Below are 10,355 nucleotides of genomic sequence, written 5' to 3'. Positions count from 1 at the left end.
ATCCCTGGGTGGCTCAGCGGTTTAGCATCTGCCTTTGGCCCAGGGTGTGATCCTGGAGTCCTGGGATCGAGTTCCACGTTGGACTCCCTGCATGGAGCCTGCTTCTCCCTCTGCCTGTGTCTCTCTCTGTGTCTTTCATGAATAAATAAATAAAATTCTTAAAAAAAAAAAAAAGTCTGATACCATCCAGAGTTTTCTTTCTTAGGCAACCAAAGGGCTCCATCTCAGCAGAAGGGGTTTTTTAGGGTCCCCTGTGAGGACAGTGGCAGTATGGGTGAGGGTCGAGTTGCACTTTGATACCAGAATTTTGTTTTGCCAAGAGCCTCAGCATTCTGAAAACATTTCTGCCTACTGCCTTTGGTGAGAAGCATGGCTCCCGATGAAAATACTACCCCCCCACCCCCCAGTCCCATTATTCAAGACGTTTTGTCAAGATGCTGCAGAATTTCCCTTCGGTGTAACAGCTCAGGGGGTTTGTTACAGCCCAAACTGTCAGGGCTAACCTGTGGGGCTCTCCCGCTCCTTTGGAAAACTGGGGTCTAACTTTTTTTTTTTAAGATTTTATTTATTTATTCATGAGAGACACAGAGAGGCAGAAGACACAGGCAGAAGGGAGCCCAACGTGGGACTCGATCCCGGGTCTCCAGGATCAGGCCCTGGGCTGAAGGCGGCGCTAAACCACTGAGCTACCTGGGATGCCCAAGGGGTCTAACGTTATTAAATATAGTTTTAGTCCTTCCTTTACACAATATCATTTTTTTTAACATCTGCTCATTCATTCAGTTCATCTTTTTTTACAGTGTGTTCATAAACACAATGAAAAAGCTTCAAGTCTGTGCTGCTGGGAGCTACTGAGAGCCCAGGAAGGTCAGGGCATGTGTGACTTCTGCCTGACAAAAAATGGAGTGGACAGATTGCGTGCACCCAGGCTTGTGCGGTGTGGCTGAGGTTCCCTCAGTAAATGAGGTCAGGGTTCATTAGAACGAAGCACTTTTTTTTGTTGCTGTTCATGGAAAGTTTTCCTGAAAATCATGAGGCAACCCTCATCACATGATGTGGATGGAGGAAGAGCTTGAAGGCCTCCATCCTCTCTTGCTCTGTCAGGCACGCCTGCCCTGTCTTGAATTACTTAGAATCCTCCCTTGGCTCTGGCCTGTTCCCTGTCATGTGGTTATCACTTCCCCATCGTGGGGGTTTATTCTCTTTAAGAGCAAAGAATCTGGAGGGAAGTCTGCGAGGATGAGGGTAAAAATAAAGCATCTATGCCCTGGACGAGTCTCTTGCTCCGAGTGACAGCCTGTGCTGGTGCTGTGAGACTTCAAGCAGGAGACGAGTCTGGACTTCTTTGGCCAGGGGCAGCCTTTGGGAGGGGTGGGGTGTGGGCAGCCGGCAGGGTGGTGGCTGGCCCTGCAGTTGGCATCTGCCAGTAGTCCCATCGGATAAGCAGCTTTTGTCTTCAGCTGGATGTTCTGGCTTTGGAAGGGCCAGAGGATACTTCTCTCTGCCTTGAGAGGAGAGTGTGGGAATTTTTGTGTCATCCCTCTGATGGCTGAAACAAAGAGCTGTTTCTCCTTTAGACTCTGTGCCAAATGAAACTGCTTGTGGGTCTTGGCACCAGCCACCCCTCTCTGGGTCAGCCATTGGCTTACCCAGAGTTGGTACCAGTTTGGGGGGTGGTGAAGAAAGAGGGGTGATGAGAATGGAGGCTGGAATATTCTTGGAGGACCACAGGGGGGTGGGGGTACTGTCCTCTCTTACTGCTTTTTGACTCGTTCCTCCCTGTCGTCTTTGGTTTCTTTCAGCCTTGCCTTCTGGAGGTTACAAAGTGAGTGGACAGTTAGTTGCCAGGTGAGTTGACCATTACTCCTGGGAGCTGGTTTTACTGTAGGGCAACCACAGGGGGAAGCTGGAGAATGTGACCCAAGGAGAACATGGGAAAAATTCTTCCAGAAACCTGTCCTGATGGAGCAGAACTCCAAATAGAATATCACAGCAGGTGCTTAGTGTTTAGAACTCGGGATCACACCTGAAAAGTAGGTATGACTGTGGTGTTTACCAAAAGCTTATGTGCACACTCACCGGGGACCGCTGGCGCACACGCTAGCCTCATCTCCTTTGTGCGGCTGGAAAGTAGCAACCTGGCACTTGTTGCTCTGGCATCTCTCTTTATCCAACTCTGCCCGCCCTCCGGACTAATGCCATGGTTTGTGAGGGAGGCAGCAAGGAAGAGGAGAGCTTTGGACCATTCACTTCCACATGTCCGAAGGTTGCGCTCAACGAGCCTTAGTGATCCTCTGCCCCTGCCCTCATTTCTCCTTTTCCGTTGGGTTCCTTCACCCTGGTAGTCATTCTCATTCAGTTGTGAAGTCAGTTTGAACACACTCCAGCTCCCAATTATGGACCAGGTACTGAGCTTAATTGCTGACCAAGTCATACAGCAGCTGCCCTCTTGGAGCTTGTAGTTGGGTGGGGAAGGCAAATACTAAATTACACAAGTACGTATTGTGTTCTCTCATCGTTAAGAGTAGCTCTCAGTTCCTCTGAGCTGCCCCACAGGAGAGAAGCTTCAGCGCAGGGTTGGGTTACTCTGGCATGCGTGGTTTTGGCCCCACTCACTAGCTCTGTGACCCGGGGGGCTCTATTTGCTTCCCTGTGGTCAAACCCATTCTGTTACCTTCCTCACCCCCCAGTGTGCTCGTGGGCATCCAGTGAGTTCTGTGTGAAAGCGGTTTAAGGGATCTGGAGCTCCGTGTAATATTGAATATTTTTGATAGCATAGTTCGCAAGAAGGTGGCCGGGTGCTAGTTGCCCTTTTGAATCGGCACAGCACTTCAAGGCCTAACTCTGCTCTGCCCGTCCTGAAGTCTCTAGTAAACTGCCAAGCTGAAAGGGGATTCTTCTTCCTCTTGGCTCTGTCACATTGCAGGCACCACTCATTTCATGGTAATTGTTTGGAAGGCTCTTGTTTGCTAGTCTTGGACTTCTACTGAACCTTCCCTGTGGTTTCCCTCTGCACTGCAAGCCTCTGGGGCTGTGTCTTATTTCCTTTCCCTGATCCCCATCTTATCTAGGACAGCCCCTTGTGCCTGTTTGCTCCCCCAAACTGTGCTAGCCTGCCCTTCTCCGGGCACACGGGCGTCTTTGCCAGGACTGTCCTCTCCCCACTGCAGGGCTCTGTCTCTGAGGCTCAACTCAGGCAGCTCCTCCTCCAGGAAGCTCTCCTGGCTCTCTGCACCTTTCCTTTTGCCCCAGGCCTGTTTCCTTCCTGGCACTCTGTGTCCTTTTCGCCACATTTAATACATTGGTTGAGGCCCCACACTAGCCCGTGAGCTCCTTGAGGGTCGAGATCACGTCTCATTCTCTTTTCCTTTCCCTCAGAGCCAAAGCACATCTCAGCTGGCCTGGGCTCACCAGGGATATGAGTTTGAGTACATGAATGCCTGCCTCAGTGTTGATTAAGACTTCTGTGGTGGGGATCCCTGGGTGGCTCAGTGGTTTAGTGCCTGCCTTCGGCTCAGGGTGTGATCCTGGAGTCCCAGGACCAAGTCTTCCACCAGGCTCCCTGCATGGAACCTGCTTCTCCCTCTGCCTGTGTCTCTGCCTCTCTCTGTGTGTCCCTCATGAATAAATAAAATATTAAAAAAAATACTTCTGTGGTGACAAGTAATGGAATCGTCTGGAGCTAGCTAGCTTGCTTAAAGGAGACCTTTATTCTGGGTTACAGGGTGAGGCTCAGGACCCAGAGGACTTAGGGCTGGCTAGATCTGGGACGGGACCAAAGAGAGCCTGGGCTCTTGGACTCTTCTTTTTGACCTACTCTGTGTCTGATGCATTCTCTCTCTCTGCTGTCCAGATTCCTTTGATAGAAGACACCTGACTCTAAGATGGTAAGCTTATTTGTCATAGGTCCAGCCTCTGGAGACAGAGTCTCTGGGTTCTGTTTCTCAGACTGTGAAAAAGAGGCTGTGGTCCAGTTTGGGTCTGGTGCTGTCCACAGACCAGCCATCTATTGTGTGGGGATGGAGGGGTCGTACGGCAGACACGCGGCTACCAGGAGCCTCCCTGGTGTCCGTGGCAGTGTACGGGTGCTGAAGGAGGGACGTTGTTATGGGGTCCAGTCTGAACTGAGAGGACACTCTGAAAAGTTTTCTGCTCCACTTAGCAAATCTGTTAACTGCATCTGTACCCTGCAAAGGTTCCAGGAGGGGCATCAGGCACCTACAGCCTTGAACTAAGTCTGAGTGCCTTTTCCTTCCCCACCTATTTCTGGTTTCTGTCAACCAGTTGAAAGGTGAGACAGCCAGTCCTTTCAGGTGGGGTGAGCATTAGGAGCTCTGGCAAACAGTGTCTCCTTTGGCTAGGTGTTTGTGAACATTTCGTATCAAGTCTCATTTATTCTGGAACTCTACAGAAAATCGGCTTCACCTAGCTCCTTCCCCCAACATGAGTCAAGTGGGAAGCCTTGGTGAGGAGTGGCTGGCAGCAGCTGTGTTTATTTGCCTCTGACTGCTTGGGAGGGTGTCCAACATCTGGGGCTCCAGACGGAGCTGGGCTGCAGCCAGGCCTGGTGGCAGCTGGGTGCACCTGCTCAGAGTCATGGGGGTGTGCAGCCGCTAAGGCCAATTGATTTCAAGATCACAGGGGAGGCACACCTGGACTTGAGGAATGTCAGAGCTGGATGAGAGCTTGCAAGTCGTCTGACTCCATGCCCCCCACCCCAACCCTGCCCCTGGTACGCAGGTAAGAGAGGTGAGGCTCCAGGAGGCTATACAAGGTCACCCACAGAGCTGAGCAGCCTCCTGGCTGGACTGTATTTGACCAAGCTACTTCCTCATCCTGAAACACAACCTCTGTCTGTTCTCTGATCCTTAAGATCCCTGCATCTGGATAAAACGTTGTCGACGTGCCCCCCTGTTGATGCTTTCTGGCTGGCACGCCATCTTCATCTGTAAAATGGGAAGGATGATGGTTGCAGTAGCCACCTCACAGAATTGTTCGGATTAAGTACAGAAAGATACGCACACGGCTCTTAGGTCAGTGCCTGGCACAGACTAAACTCTCAATAAACATTAGGTATTACTGCATCACAAGTAATAACAGTTTCAATGTGTATTCTTCTCAGGGAGGTGGCATTATAATTTTCAATCTCCCTAAAGACAAAATGTCTTAGAGGAGGCTGCTTCCTGAGATGAGGCTTTTAGGGGATTACAGAGTCAGGTGTCTTCTACCAAAGGAATCTGGACAGCAGAGAGAGAGAATGCATCAGACACAGAGTAGGTCAAAAAGAAGAGTCCAAGAGCCCAGGCTCTCTTTGGTCCCGTCCCAGATCTAGCCAGCCCTAAGTCCTCTGGGTCCTGAGCCTCACCCTGTAACCCAGAATAAAGGTCTCCTTTAAGCAAATCATGCCTTTTGAACAGAGCTTCTTAAACTGTAATGTACATAGGAGTCCCCTGGTGCCCCTCATTAAAATGCAGATTCTGGTTTAGTCCTGGGGTGGGGGCTGAGGTTCTGAATTCCTCATATACTCTCTGGTGATGCCAATGCTTCTGGTCCTCGGCGGGGATCATGGTTTGAGGAGCAAGGATTTAGGGAATGTAGATTTCACCTAGTACAGGGCTTAACCCTGACTGCCAAAGAAAGAAATATGCTGCAGGGGATGCCACCTGCTTGTAACCACTTTCTCATTTTTAAATAATTAGTCTGACTTCATTTCTAGGTGATGGTGGGAGTATCGCTAAAAGTTTATACAGCAGTTCATCAGAACCTCTGTATCGAGACTCGAATGTTTTCCAGGAAGTCTGTCTCCCCTGGACCAGTGGAAGTACCTTCATTATAACATTATCATAGGTCAGTTCATTACCCAGGTTAGTTCTGTGGCTGCTAACCAGCCATATCCATCCTTTCCTTCTTCCTTACTAACCAGACCTCAGTTTTATTTGAGGTAGGAGTATATTAATAAAACTTTATTTTCTAACCTCTTGGGCAAAGAGGGGTGGCCAATAAGATGGAAGGCAAAGTCATTAGGACATCCAGAAGAGGTCTTCATTTACGGAGAATTTACTTGTCAGGTAGGTAAACTTTCTTCTCACTTCCTGCCTGTATAATATACATCATGCTGGAACCCCAGCAGCCACCTTGGGACATGAGGCAACCATGAGGATGGAAACCACATGATAAGGATGCTGGGGCAGAAAAACAGACTTGCGGCATACTGATGATGTCACAAGCTTTTCCTTGCTTAGCTCCAGACTTCCTTTATAGAAACAAACACTAGTTTTGGCCTCTCTTTGGGTTTCCTGTTATGTAAAGGCTGCTGAACGCAGTGCTGACACTATCAGAGCAGATGTGGTTTAGTAGCATAGACACAGCATTAAATTGGTATCTTAAACATCCTTCTAAGCATCCTTTGTGGGATTTGCTGGTCAACGTAGGGGCAGGGCAACTGGATTGAAGCCCCGGGGTTCTCAGGCTATGCCTTTCCCTAGCTGTATGATCCTGTTCCTTTTAAGCCTCAGTCTCCTTGCCTGTGAAAAGGGATGAGAGATGAAAGTGTCCAGCACAGTGCCAGAGTGCAGAGCTAATGGCAGCTGGTGTTGGGGTGGTCTGAGGATGATGGTGTAAGGACACAAAGGTCAACCCAGCAGCAGTGACCAGGGCTGATGCAAGCAGTGTGAGGGGGTGCAGAGGTGAAGCTTAGGGGGGAGGCAGGGATACACCACCCAGAGCTTCTGTTAGGGTTGCGCACGTTGGTGTGCTACAGGGCAGCAGAGCACCAGAAGGGGTTGGACTAAGTGCTCATGTCACCATTAATGTTCTATGAGTGATTTTGTTCAGAGGAAGGGGTGGAACACAAGCAGCTCTCAACCAGGCCTTGGGAGACATGCCTTTGCATCTGAGCTCTGAGCTGAGGCCTGGGAGGTGGCTCAGGCGACATCTCAACTCCCCTCACTGGCTTGCTGCGGAAATGCAAATGACGCTCCCCCAGCTACTTGCTCTAAGCCATTCCATGGACCAGTGGTCAACCATTAGTGTCTGCTCTCGCTTACTGACAGGAACCTACAGTGAAATATCTTCAACCACAGCAGAATGGTCCACACCTTTTCTGTCCAAATCAAAGACTTTTTTTTTTTTTTTTTGCTTTAGATTTCTCTCCACAACTGTCCAAACCCAAAGCCATTCCTCTCTGTCTTTCTCTCTTTCCCACTTCAATTAATTATGTTCTGCACTTGCACTGTTTTTACTCATGCAGAGCCAGCTGGTTCCTGGAGGGCAAAACCATGTCTTTGCAATGAACTGAAACCATCAAGAGATGTGCTTATCTCCCAGCTTGTGGGGTGTTGGCGGGGAGGTGATGGGCAGAGACCTGAAATAGGAACCTCTTAGTGCTTGGCCCCATGAGGCTCCGTTTTTCTGACCAGCTGCTAGATGGTCTGAAAAATGTCCACATTTCCTTATTGTGGTCTGTTCCTAGATTTTTAATTTTGATATAATTGAAATAAGGTCTGTGAGAGTAAACACATTACACATAGGTAAGTTTCCTTGTTCAGGCAAGTCTAAAGGTAACCAGTACTATATGCATTTATAAATTCTTCTTCTTTTTTTTTTAATAATTGTAACTAAATTTTTAAAATGTTTTGTTTATCTAAGTAATCTCTACATGTAGTGTGGGGCTTGAACTCATGACCTGAGATCAAGAGTCACATGCTCTACCGACTGAGCCAGCCAGGCACCCCTATAGCTAGGTTTTTTAGTAGAAGAGGGATATGTGCTGTGTGGGGAGAGAAGGCAGCCAGGGCAAGAGGGTATGCGGCCAACAGCGACAGCCCCAAGTTCCCTTCCTCAGAAGCAGCCTGTCAGCCTCCACACATGCATGAGATCACACATGCTTTTCTAGAAAGAAGGGAGGACAGCATAGGGATTTATCTTGCCTGCTTTGGAGCTGTCATAACCCAGTCAGAATTGAGGAAAACCTGAGAGTTAACCGGCAGCAAGAGGCTCTTGTGCTGTGGGTGGGTGGGTGTTCTGCAGGGGGGTGAGTCTGGGGGTCACTGGGGATGACCATAAGCATTTTAGTGGTAGCTTGGAGAAGTGCCCCCCACCCCCAACAACAAGGCACCTCATAATATGAACAAGGCCAGCTTCCCACCTGGTGATATCTTCGCTATTTTAACCACAGGACCTTGCAGAACCAGCATCCAGGCTGGGGCTTTCCTTCTGGGAGGGTCAGGTGCTAAGGCAAAAAGCCCCAGCTCTTGCACACTCACTGCCCACTGGGATACCAGGATACATGCTCTTTACCCCAATTCTCTTCATGGGAAGGACTTTCTGAGATCATAGGCTTCACCAGTGTGTGATGTATTTGAACCTGCTCAGCTGAAGAAACTTGCTTGCCCTCTTCAGGGAGGGGGCTGTGAGGTCACAGGCTTTGTAAAGACACAGCCTCCTGTGATCCCTGGAAACCCCCCTGGAACAAAGGTGTCAGTGACAACCATCCCCCCCAACCCCAGGTTGGTAATAAGGAACAGATTGAATCTTCCTCCCTCCCTTCCATTCTTTTTTTTTTTTTTTTTTTAACTAAAGGAACAACAACTGCAATGACGTCACCATGCAGGAGACTCAGAGCCTCAGAGATCATGAGGTATGGTCTTGATCTGTTACAGAGGGGAAGAGAAACAAGCATGTGGAATTCCAGCTCAGGGTAGCATGCATCTTAACCGGTTTGTCAAAGCTTAGCAGAAGAATCGGTAAGTTATGCTTTCGTGGTTTAGTCTTCCTGTCTCTTTTACAAACAAATTCATTAATTCATTTTTTAAAAGGCCCTTTGCCTTCATCTGGGGTGTTGCCCCATGGAAATAGGGATGGTCATGGCCTCTTATTATGAAATAAGGAGCTTTTTTATTTTTTTAATTAATGGCACAAAATGAGCAGAACCCCCTTTTACCAAATAATAGCACTTGGGAAAGGGACTGGTTGCGTGCCCATGACTGATTACATGTCAGATGTGTTCTTCCTCTCTGGCTTTAGGCAGCCTGCTGTTCTTGTCCTGCCTTCGCCACAGACCCACGTGGGACCCATGCTGTGCCAGTGCCTGGCTCAACATGAGTTCCCTTTGCAGGAAGTCATAAGTACTGGCGGGACTGGCTCATGGTTGGTGGGGTGAGATCGCCACTGGTGTGAATTGCAGACAGGCCGTGCACTACCTGGAGGGCTTGGAGAGACCTGGGTGTTTTTCCTGATCTGTGGTTCTCGGTGTCAGAAGATGATATGATTACTTAAGACAGGCAACTGGGATAAGTGGATGAAAGCTGAGAAAAGAGTCCAAGGAAGCGGTGGGGAAGCCATGCATGCAGTGACCTAGCAGAGAGGCTAAGAGCAATGCTTTAGAGTCAGGCCTGGTAGCCACCAGGTGGAAGCCACCAGGTGTTGTGAGGATTAAATAAAATCTGATATGAAAACCATGTAGCCCAGCTCCCGGTATGTGGTCAGCGTGTAATATCTGGGAACTGCGAGTGGTATCGACAGGAATTAAGTGTCCACACAGTCTCTCTGCTAGAAACTGGCCGCATGTCAGCTACTGTAGGGCACAAGTATTTGTTCATACTGTTTGTTTTGTACAAACAGTACTCTGGCTCCTCCCTAGACTCCAGGGTCCCCTAAACGAGGCCTCCTTTGGACTCCATTCAAGGAATCTTATCTCTCAGTTGCGAAAGCTCATGTGTTGTCCCCAGGGTGGTCACTACAGCACGGCCCCATCAACAGCCCCCGTGCTGGGCTACAGGGCCACACACGCTGCAGGGGCCTGCTCTGGGGCCTCTCAGCAGGACGAGGCAGGGGGTGGGCCATACCAGCCCCAGGGCTGGTGCAGTGGAGGTTGGGATCTTACCAGTAGGGCAGGAGCGCTGCAGATGTCAGGCAGGAGAGTGGTGCGAGCAGGTCTGTGGATGGAGGACTTTGCACCAGCAGAGACACATGACTATGATCATCCTGGCGAGAGGTGAGGGCCTTTTAGAGGGCAGTGGACCAGCTTCTAGAACTAACTGGCAGGGGTTTATGATCAGCTGGCAGTAGAAAAGAGAGAGTGACTTCTAGGTGATAACATTCACTGGAAAAGGAAGGAAGGGGAGGAAGGGCAGAGGGGCAGGCTTTGAAATTATGAAAACCAAAGTCTGAGACATAATTGAATTTGTGGAACTTGTCAGGCGTGTGTCCAGCATGCCATCTTACCTTTGGTAAGACCTGACTCTTCTAAGCACCTTATACATGTTTTATTTAATTCTCGTAAGAGCCCTATAAAATAGGTGCCTTTATTCCCATTTTACAGATGAGAAAGCAGAGGCACAGTGTAACTTGCCCGA

General features: G+C 49.3%; 1 long non-coding RNA gene across 1 annotated transcript; it reads left to right on the top strand.

Moving 5' to 3' along the window:
- The first annotated feature begins 3,801 nt into the window (after positions 1 to 3,801).
- On the top strand, positions 3,802 to 8,738 carry LOC119867615. Its single transcript, XR_005384153.1, has 3 exons — positions 3,802 to 3,887; positions 5,717 to 5,847; positions 8,581 to 8,738. It is a non-coding gene; the product is annotated as an uncharacterized LOC119867615 (long non-coding RNA).
- The last annotated feature ends 1,617 nt before the right edge of the window (positions 8,739 to 10,355 follow it).

This window comes from Canis lupus, chromosome 35, assembly GCF_011100685.1.
Source record: "Canis lupus familiaris isolate Mischka breed German Shepherd chromosome 35, alternate assembly UU_Cfam_GSD_1.0, whole genome shotgun sequence".
Classification (NCBI taxonomy): domain Eukaryota; kingdom Metazoa; phylum Chordata; class Mammalia; order Carnivora; family Canidae; genus Canis; species Canis lupus.
This window is presented reverse-complemented; position numbering and strand designations above follow the sequence as displayed.